Source organism: Haliaeetus albicilla, chromosome 11 (genome assembly GCF_947461875.1).
Source record: "Haliaeetus albicilla chromosome 11, bHalAlb1.1, whole genome shotgun sequence".
NCBI lineage: Eukaryota > Metazoa > Chordata > Aves > Accipitriformes > Accipitridae > Haliaeetus > Haliaeetus albicilla.
The window spans coordinates 31,381,227-31,392,490 of NC_091493.1; positions in this window are offsets into that span (position 1 = coordinate 31,381,227).

Sequence of the window (11,264 nt, forward strand, 5' to 3'; positions counted from 1 at the left end):
GGGTTTTAATTTCTGGCTAAGGGTAGAAAGCTTAAACCTGGAACATTTCCTCAATTTCCTGGTATGGCTTTGCAATGGGCAAGATTCGAGATGGGAGCGTACAATTCGATTCATGCTTTCCCGTTGCAGAGCTCTCTCTGGACACGTTCGATGCAGGAGGAGATCAAAGCAAGCAGGCTCCAGACAAGTGGCTCAAGTGGCTTGAAAAAACTCAGGGGAATAAGGGCTGGAGCACTAGACATGAGCCTTTGGATTTTAAAATGAGCACTCCTGCCAACCGCCATCCTATGGAGAGCAATGTTAATGGAAGGCTGGTACATTCCCAGTGACAACGGCTCGTGTGCATGCATTTTTTTGCAGTACGTCTCAGGGCTAGAGGAGGGGGAGAGAAAAATCTTTTCTCCCTGAAACTTGTCAGACAAAATTTCAAGCTGGGAGCAAACCCTCATTGTTTAAAATGGCCCAAGTATTGTTTTTCTTAAGTGAAAAACTACCAAGGTTTTGCTATTTTTATTCACGCTGCATGTTCATCTTCAGGGTTTCTCCACTCAACACAAAAGCAACTGTTCTTCTTTGATGGAAATTAAAATGTTGCCAGGGTTGAAAAATAATCTACTGTGCCCAAGCTCAAATGGGGATATTATTTTCCTTCTGTTTTCTACTCCTTCTGATGTAGTAACACTGAGCAGGTTAATAACATGCAAATCCTGGCACAATGGAGCTGTTTGGAGGTACCTTGTCAAGGGGCCAGGTAATTATTGTTCCGGGCTACACAGACACCTGGAGCATCATCTCTGCGACGATGGATCCTTCCCATCACTTCCACCATAATGGTTCCACACCATAAATTGTCATGGTCTGTCAGAAAGGCTCTGATGCATTAAACCACTGCCCTGATTTGAGTAAATACAGGCTGCTGCCATTGCCTCCAAAGATCCCATTTTCAGCATGTGTTGTGATGTACCAAGAATCATACACATTTTCTCCTCCCCTCCCTCTTTTGATTCTTAATGAATAGCCCCAACCTGAGAGCTGGAGAGGCAGAAGGCTTTTGCACAGCTACAGACAGCAGGACTACAGGGGAAGCAAGCTCTTCCATGCTCATCCTGTAACACATTTGAGCCCAAAGCTGGCAGCTCCCATGACTTCAGCACCCCTTCAGCCCTGTGGATAAGACTGGCCAGCAAAACCCTTTGCCTTTTACGCTGGCAGCCTTAGCTATGGCCCTGATTACACCAACGGCTCTTTCATTTGCACAAGGCGGTAGACAAGCATTTCATCGTGTTCTTGGCACTTGTTTGTCCCATACATCGAACCGCTCAGCTGAGGGATTTCTCCTGGCCGTTTTTTCCTGGTTCAAGCCAGTTGAAGATTTCTACGGTGCAGCACCAGACTTCAGAGACTGAGCAAAGTCTGAACGCCGGGCTTGCTCAGCCTCTGCAATGCAAAGCAGCCAAGAGAAAAAGCAAGCAGATGATGCCCTGGTGGTCACTAGAGAGCCGATGGCAAAGACAGGACAGAACTCCAAATTTCTAGGTGCTTTCTCTTCATCTCAAATTTCTGTTGGGAAATATGTTCACATGAATGCGTTAACTTGGGATATTCCCAGTGATTTAAACCTGAACTGGATCTTCATGGGGTTTTTAGCTGGCTTCTGGTGTTGTAAATATCTTCACTTCTCTGCGTTGTTAATGAAAGTAGTTCTGTTTCCCTGTGTGTTTTTTGTGTAAGGACGTCTCCTAAACTGTAAGAAATTAAAGGAATTTCTGTGGGCCTAAGGGAATGAGCTCCCTCCTTCGTGAGAAAATTACACCTCAGCCGCTTCCCTGCTGTCTTTTGTAAACATCCTCGTGCACGCGAGTGCTACCGTGCTCACGCACAGGATATGCAGCACACATGGCGTGCAGCTACGGTGCATCTCCAGAAATACAAAGCAAGTTATTTATGTCCTGAACTGTATGCAAAAACTAGTGTGACTGGTTGTGACGTGGCTTAGCCAGGTCTTCAGCGTCCCAGGCTTGTGCCTGGTGCGACTGGGGACAGCCCTGCCACCAGAAGTGAACTTAGGCTCAGGAATTTGCTCCGCGGTGCTTCTGGGCCAGCTGCCTGTTGGAGAGAAAAACCACGGCGAGCTTTAAGCCGGCGGCTGGCATGGGTGAGCCCTGCTGCCCTGATAACCCACACGCCTGGCTTGTGGGAATCCCGTGAAAATCTGCCAGCCATTATGCCTTCCAGGATCAGGAAGTAAAAATGACATTTTTTTCTGTTATCTCGCTGCACTTATATTGGTTTGTTCTGTGTTTTCCTTTCTGAGCCTTTAGGCTCCATTTCACATTGTTGTCTCTTGCTGTTCTTTCTAAGGTTTCCTTCAAGGCTTCCCCCAGAAAGAAGAAGGGCACAACCCTCTGAGAAGTTAAAACAGAAGATTTCTTTGCCATCATGTTGCCTCATCTCATTTTCCCAGGTTTCCCTCCTCTTGTAGCAGGCTCAGGTCCTCAGAAAGCCCTTTATATTGCTTATGTACCCAGTATGTAAATTTTAATCTGGGCTTATGTCATCATCTCTCCCTGCGCTCCCCCACCTGCATGTCTCGGCTGAGTCCTCCCTCCCCAGCTTCAGACTGAACGAGGCACGGCAAACTGTGCAGCTTAAAAGTTACGACCTTGTTTTGTGGCCTTGCTCCAGCTGACGTGGGTGCCGGGGGGCTCCCATTAGCATTTTAGGTACTGTGGGTGTTTGTCTTGTACCCCATGGCTGTACCCCATGGTTGTACCCAAGTGATCCCTGTGTCACTGGTATGATGTCACTAGTGTCACCAGTGTGATGAATGTCCCAGGCAGATGACGGGACTTTCCCAAGACCTTGCACTGGACACGGCAGCCTGGGACCTCCCTCTTCTCAGAGCCTCTTCCACAGTCTTGCAAACCACAATCTCTCGCAGCTTGCTTGAAAATTGCAGAGCTCTAGGGAATGGGCAAATTATATAAAGGGCAGATTTCCTGGAAGCCAGAAACTGATGTTTTTATTCAGGCTTTTAGCACAATTACCATGGGAAATGAGAAGCTACTGGGCTACCCTACAGGGAACTTTCCCTGAGCAAAACGCCTGTCCAAGCTAGGGTAGTTTTCCTCAGTTTCCCTTTGCTGCTCACACTGAGTATCTTCCACTACAGCCTGTTGTTCAGTGCAGCGTCACAAGCTGCTGAGAAGCTGCTGGTGCCCTGAACGCGATATTTTAGAAATCCCGTCTCAGTAGAGTTGCAGGACATGATGCTTATAATATCTGTGGTGGCTGGAATGAGGTGTCCTAATGCTGGCTAGCCCAGGGGAGCCAAGCCGGTGTCAGTAGCAGGAAGGATGCCCTGCAGAATTGCTCCGGAGTGGGGAGGGAGCCTGGGAACTCTCTGCCTGGCCACATTGGCACTGTGCAAGTCAACCGGGGGAAGAGCTCCTCTGAAGTTTAATGAAGACAACGATTGGGCTTCTGTGGTGATCAGTGGACATTGGCAGCAAGGCAGAAGCAGGTCTCGTGTTTGAATGTTAAATCATTTTTCTAAGGTGATAGGAAAAGCACCTGGGCTTGGCCGTGGTGTTGGTCTCTAAGCCAATATGGTGCTATACAGCATCAGGATGGAGGACCAGTCATGTGGCAACCTGAATTTATTCTGTGTCTATTTCTCCCTATCATCCTTCAGTGATTTTCCCTCCCCTTTAGTATGAAATTTGCAGGAAAGCAAAGTTTACCTGATTAAAGTTGGATATGAAGTGTTTCAGAGCCCTCGCTAGCAGCTCGTCATTCTGGTTTGCTTGTTGCAAATGAGCTTAATGGAAACATAAAAGGCAGGTCAGAGCAAAAGAAAAAAAAAAAAAAAGAGAAAAACTGTAAAAAGTAAAGAAAAAATTAATCAGACCCACATAATTTAAAAACAAATATTGTTGTTTAATTCCGCTGTTCTCTTTTGGAGTGTGATAACATAGCTGTTGTTATTCTTAAAAGGAAGTAATATGACATCCCATTTAATTTGCTCCGAAACAAGACAATCTGGCTTACCAAATATAGCCTGACAAAGAAAAACAGAAATTTCCCGATCAAAGATCCAAGGGTGCAGTGCTCCACCTTAAATCCCTCCCACCTATTAGGCCCCCCTTTAGACAAGACAGAGAAACAAATTTCTCACACATCAATGATGCCTCCATAATCAATTTCAAATAGCCCCTTGCATAGGGATGCAAATCTTAGCTTTCTCTTAATAAAGCATTTTAGAAGATGGATGTACTGATCTGATATTATTAAACGAAAAGTGGTCTCTTTTTAATCTAGAGATGCAGGGGCGTTAGTAACAGAGTGAATCAAAGGCCTGGTCTCTTTCTCTTCCTAATTATCAATAGTGTTTTATAATCTTATTAATATTGATACACAGTATACTGAAGATCTGTTAACGTATAATGTATGTGGAGGATAATTAACGAGATCCGAGTCAGATCAATCGCCTATTTGACAGCAAACGGTGTGTGGCTTATAAATTATACATATGCTAGGTATGGCTAGAAATGTTTAAAGTTTCAGTCCAATCCTTCCAGTACAGCACTGGGAAAACTGATGAACTTAAAGGCACAGTCCCTTGCCTGTTAGGTTTATACTGTACACTCAGAGGAATAACTCTTATTTAAAAATCAAAGAGTTCCATTAACTGCCAAGATCTCAAAGCAGCACAGAAAACACACCTTCTCCTTGTGAAGTGCAGCTAAACAAAAGGCAAAATCTTGTAAGAAAAAGGATGATTAATAAAAGTGAGGTAATTTTCCTTTTGATTTCTGAGAGGAGGTAGCATGCAGGATGTTCCAAATGACAGAAATGATCCCACATCTTCACACTGGCCTTTAACAAGGTTAGACTTGCTAGTGCAGTAAATACAATTAATAATCCCAATTAATATTGCATGTTTTGGTAGGTTTGAGAGCATGAAAGCTTTCTACAGATTACTCTTCACTCCCCAAAGCAGACACGGCGTGATGAGACGAAGGGATGGAAATGTGGAAATAAAACTTTCCCTTTTTGTTGTTGCAGAGCTCCTGATAAGCATGGGGCTGAGATGAAAGGAGATGTCAGATTTAACAAAAATAACATATTATTATTATTAATAATTTACCTCAGGGGTACGACCCAGTGCAATAATGACTGCTTGAGGCTGTGAAACTTCACCAGCATTGTGAAAATGGCTCAGACTTGCTCAGCTTTTCCACAGTAGACCTTGGGGCAAGTTCAGCCGTGGTGTGAGGAGATGCAATTCCCAAGCTGGAGAGACTGCATCAATCCCTTGTGTTTCACCTAGGAAGGCTTGAATCAGATTAACTAGCTAGAAATTCAGCTTCCTCTGGAATCAAACTTCTACTGATGTCAGTGGGAGTTTTGCTTGAGAGAAAATATAGGCAGTGCCATGCCAGCTTATGCCTGAGGTAGGATATACTTCATCCAGTGCCCTCTCTGACAGGAATCAGCACCCAATGCTGTGGAGAAAGACATAAGATGGGGCTGCGCCAGGCCATGGTGTGGATAAACTCCCTCCATAGCACATCCCAGACTATGCCTATCACTGGACAACGCAGGGAGGACAGAGCCTGTGGCTGCAATCATCTTGGTTGCTCTCAACAACACACACCTCACAAACCTGCCTCACAAGAAACTTTTCAATAGGTATTGTTGGAAGGAAGACCTTGTTTTGCCTTACGTCTAAAAGCAAATGGTTTATCCACAAAGACAGACTTGGGGTTTTTTTTTTGTTTTCCTTTCCATTTTTTTTCTTCCATGAACCACTATATAAGCTATGTGCCTGTGTAAATACCCCTCTTTTTTTGAAGCAAGCCAAGTGGTCTTAGTGGCAGCCATGACAACGTGACAGGCATCAAACTTGTCCCTAAACACAGCCTTTTTTGAAGCTGGAGATTCAAATCCACCCAATTTACCCCTGGAAACCCGATGATCCTCAACAGCGTTACCCGAAAACCAGTTTGCACAAGCTGACAGTTCGTTTGTAATTAAGCCTTTAACGTATGACTATGTGTGAGCTTGTGCTTGTTGCAACAGAAGCCCTGATGGGCAAACAGGAGCCCCAAGCTGGCTACCGGTAGCAATACCTGAATACTGCAGAATTGCCTGATGGAGACTCTCAGGATTAGCAAAGTTTTTCCTGAGTCATCCTTTGTGCAGCCCTTGTAGGGCCATCTCAATCAAAGTGACCAGCCTCTCTGTGGTGTGGTGAGTAAAAGATTTGCCTTGTTAAGGTAAGTGGGGGAAAATTGTTCTGCACTTTGCCAGGTGAAGTGTTAAATACAGGATCTGTCACAGGGAAGGGCAGGAAAGGCTTGCTAGATTACAAAGGCCATTACTTAATGGCCATGACGTCCCTTGAGCCAAGGTTTAAAATAAATTATTTAAATTATAATATTATGCCCTTTCCCCTGAGAGGTTCACAGGGCTACACTAGCATGAATGAGTGAACGCTCATAGTCTCCAGATGAGGCAGCCGCGGCATACAGAAGCTCAGGTCAGAGTGCTCAAAATGGCCAATATTCAGAAAAATGGACCCCAAGCCAAAAGCACCAATAGTTCTGATACAAGTGAATTCCTCGCAGTCTCTCAAGATGATTCAGCAGCTAAATCAGGTAAAACTGCTCTGGTCTCCTGACTCTCCAGCACTGTGTTTGAACCATTAGACTCATGCTTCCTTTTGTCCATTAGTGGCTTCATTTCTGTCTCATAGCATTAATTCAGGTTTTGCTGCTTGCAGTGCTCCATATAAATGAGTTTAAGACCACACGGGTTCACAGGAATCAGTGCGGTCAGGAAATGCTATTCTGTCTCACTCACACCTTCCCATAAAGGATCCACTGGAAGATTTTTAATTGTGTCCTGTCCCCTGATCAAGTTACTTGGAGTGGTCACCACCTGGACAGAGTCTGGGCTTACTTGTCCCCTCAGCCTGCTTCCCTGTCATGCTCTCCAAGTTGCCTTCATTCCCATTTTACACTTACCTTTTTCGTTCCATTTTCTTGACACAGTTTAGCCTTGGTTAACTATATTGAAATAATATGTAAAAAATGTTCTTAACTGTAGGTCAAAACTGCTTCTCCAGTTAAGTGCTCTAATCATGTGTCTTTGCTGAATCTTTCTCAATGGAAAGTCGAGATCAGAAGTCTCTTCTTCATCCCCTTCTTCCCCCAGACAGGGATATCCATCCACAAGTGCTGTGACCATATTGCATTATCCGCCACAATTTCCAAGTGAAAAAAAAATAATAATGAGCTAATTTTTCAAACCCAGACCCTTGAAGGAAAGACCAAAGTATCCCATTTGGATATTGACTGGCTAATGCCAGTCCAGGAACTGGTCTTTAAACACCCTTCTGTTACACAAACCACAATGAATTAATGTTAAAGATAGCAGGGAAATTGAGGTACTTATCAGCTCCAGGAAGGAACAAATTAACAGTAGGAAGGAAGCAGCAGGTTCAGATAGTGGGGAGCTGTGCTGGTTTGCAATGCCTGGAATGAAGACATCCCCCTCCTCCCCAAAGCAGTCTCCAGCATGCCCATGGGTTAGGCTGGTCTCATACTGGAAGGCTGTGAGATATTTATGGCCCAGTCAGCATCAGCCTGAGGCCACGCAAACAGAGCTACTGGATAGTATTTTGGAGAGCTAATTTCACAACACTGAGGTTTTTCATGCAAAATTGAGGAGGCATATGAATTTTATAGTGCTTTTGGCTACACGGTCAGCCCTGGAACAGGGAGGTCTGGGTGCCACAGCTCAGCAAGGACAGCTGAATGGGGACCATCCTTCCCACCCTCCCAACCCCACCAGCCTGGGAAACCAGCCCCATGACCAAGAGACTTGGTAGGTCAAAACTAGAGGTGATGGGGCAGACTCTGCTTCTCACCCCCCAGGGGCAAGATCTGGAGCAGCAGCCAGCCCCCCTGCGTGGGCTGGGAGCTGCTTGGGAAGCTCTGAGCACCATCCCAAACTTGAAGCCATCGGCTGTCCAGGAGGAGCTTTTAGGGCCAAAGAGGTCAGCCGAGCAGTACTTTTTCTTCCCTGTCCCACTCTTCCCACTATCTTCTTTTGTCCACTCTAAATTGCGGTTTAATGCTCATTACCAAGTCAGCAAAAGGAGGACATCGAGTGTGTGGAGGCAGAGAGGGGAGGCAAGAGCTGCAAGGAGACGGGTGTTGGAGGCCAAGCCTCAACACGTTGTGTCCAACAGCCTCCTTGCAAACCTTTTCACCTATGGGCTCTCCCCTCTCTGTGTAGCCTCAAAAACACAAGGGCAAAAAGAGAGGAGAAAATGTGGAGCCTGGGGCGGCTGAGTGTGAGGGGAGGGGGCACAGGGGCAGTAGCCACCCCAAAGCCCCCACCCTGCCAGAGGCAGACTCATCACCCGCGAAGCATGGCTGCCTGTAAGGATGCTCTTTCCTCAGCTAAACCACACCGCCATATCTCCCTGTCTCATGGCCCGTCAAAGTTTTGTCAGAGGATGTTAAAGCACCGATGTGACAGAGTCTGCATCCTACCTTTAGGTACCCCAATTTATATTCCAGTACCTTTCTCAGCAGCTTGTGATAATATGTCAGATTTTACACCTGAGCGGCTGACGCCCTCGCGTATTCCCCTGTCTGCCAACTGTCACGAATGCAGGTGGGAATGGTGAAGCCTTCGTCAGCCAACACTACGCCAGCGAGAGCGGGGTGCGCCGGACCCCCGAGGCTGCCGTACCCACTTTCACGTCATCAGTTTGTTTAGATCAACCTGGTGCAACTTCCCGGTGTGTATAAATCCTCAGGGATTTTGATTTAAACCTTTTAAGGTTGAAACGTCTTCCCCTCCCTAAAGAAACACTGTTTTACAATGAGATAAGTTTAATGGGGAGTCCATAAAGCAGAGTTAAGCACCTTGGCAACATCCAAGGGTAAAACACACAGGTGGTAAATGGTTTGTAGGTTGCATCATTTCCTGGAGTCCTTGGACAGAGTGTCTTTACATCTTCTTGGGTTCAAGCATGGTGCTTACAATTTTATCAAAAGTTAGAATATATTTTTAAGGAACTCTGCCTAGCCTGGAGCACTGACGCTTGAACAGAGAAAGAAATGATTTTTCAGAGAAGAGGTGCATGTCCTGGCTGTGGTCTGGAGACTGACCCATCATCTCACGGCATTTCATGCCCTGCATGCTGCATCGACTTTGGAGGGAATTACAGGAGCTGGCCTCCTTCATCCACAGACACTTTATAATCAGGCTGGACTGCTCTAGCAAATACTAGCAGAGTGTATTAAAGATCCATGCTTTTCCCCCAGCTAGTGCAGTTAACTAAGAAGCTTTACTTATTGAGTAAAGCTAGAATTTTACAAAAAGCTCATTTCCCAAGTAGGCAGCAAAGGAAGAGAGCAGAAATTTTAAAGGCCTCAGCACCCTGGGTGCTCACTGAAAACTAAGTCCTTTTGAGAATCTGACTGTTAAGGTGTCACCATGGGAGTTAGCAGAAGCACTGAGCACTTGAGAAAAACAGACCTGAGTTTCATTGCCTGCAGGTATACTTACCTAGAGTTTCTTTCTTAGGATAAGACTTCAAGAGAAAGTGGCTCTAACGTAGTGGCTTGCTGCTCTCTCCTTTCTTCCCCCTCCCTTTTCACTCTTCAGTCAGGCAGTTCAGCTCACTCAACCACTGGAAAACTATTCACATTTTTTGCCAGTTGAGTTTTCTGCCCTGTGGTGGGCTGTTTCAAAGAAGCGCTGAGCCTGATGCAAGGGACATGGTGCACAGGAAGGAGAGATGGTGTCAGGAAAGCCCTCTAACGTCGGTTCAGTCATCCACTGAAAGTCCACGCTCCTCTGCCGCACTGTGTAATCCCACCGAAACATTGCGAACCAGTGCTGCTGCTGAGATGGATGGCCATGGCGGCTCTGGTAGCAGCTGGACTGCTCTGAAAAGATGGCATAGATTATGGGTGTTTGAAATCTTTTGAAAAGTTGGCACTAGGAGAGAAAGAAGGAAGGTGTCAAGTCAAGTTGGCTTAATTCCACTTTAGAATCATATTGTAGCCACTTATGTACAATACAGACACTATTTTGTTTCCCTTCTTTAGGTAGCTGTGGACTTGAGGGTACATCAGTTGTTTTCTGTCTTTAAATTCACACAGAACCAAAAGAATGAGTTTTTCCATTCATTTTCTAGATGCCTTATTTTAGCAAAAGATGCAAATACCCCACAGTGGTTTCATGCTAACTAAACAAAAGCAATTCCTCTCTTACTAACAAGACCAGCAAATTAGAAGTTAAGAGTCCTCTTCTTCTATCCATTTACCACTCTTTTAATCCTCCTCCCCATCTTTTTAAATCCTTGAAGGAAAGAGATGAGCTTTAAGCATGCCCCGAAGGTCGCTGTAGATGTATGTTTGTACATACACATTCACTGGAACCTTTGCACTTCGCTAATCCACACAGGTAATGATGAGCATACAAACCCCAGCCACCTCGCCCCTCAGCAAAATTTACTAGTCTATGCAGAGTGAAGACACTATTGTTAAGACTACATTGACCTCTTGAAAGGTATTATAGAATATTCACTCATCTCCTGTGAAGTATTATCATAAATAAATGGAGGCACATAAATGAAGTGCATTTCATGTCATAATATATAAATTCATTTGCTTCACAAATTGCAGGACTCACTGTAACCAGCTGACTCATTGAAAAATGCAGTACAGTTTTGGAAGATAAACTACTAAGTAAAAAATTACGTATTACACACATGGATACTGAGTTACTAAACATAATGCACATATCAAAATGCTATCTGTGAAATAATTGCAAAGCCACAGATAAATCATTTTATCACGCACTTTTGCCTTTATGTGTTTTGCTGTTCACCAAGGTTTCAATCTTATCCCTATAAAATTTACCAACATTGGAACTTTGTACTTTTGAAAAGAAAGAGTGAAATTATGGATATCATAGAATTCAGTGAGAAAATGCACTTAAATTTAAGGGAGGCGAAATGTGAGTGAGTCTTTGAAAGCCTTCAAGTGCAACAGCTAAAAATGGAGGTTTTTTTCAAACCTGCCACAAGATTAAGAACCATAATGCCCTAAATTTCAAGGGAAAAAAATGTACGCATATATTGTGATATCTGTGTAATGAATTTATGAGTAGTACAGTATAACATTGCTTGAAATTTTTTCCGTTTATACTACAACTTTGACCAACTTACTTGG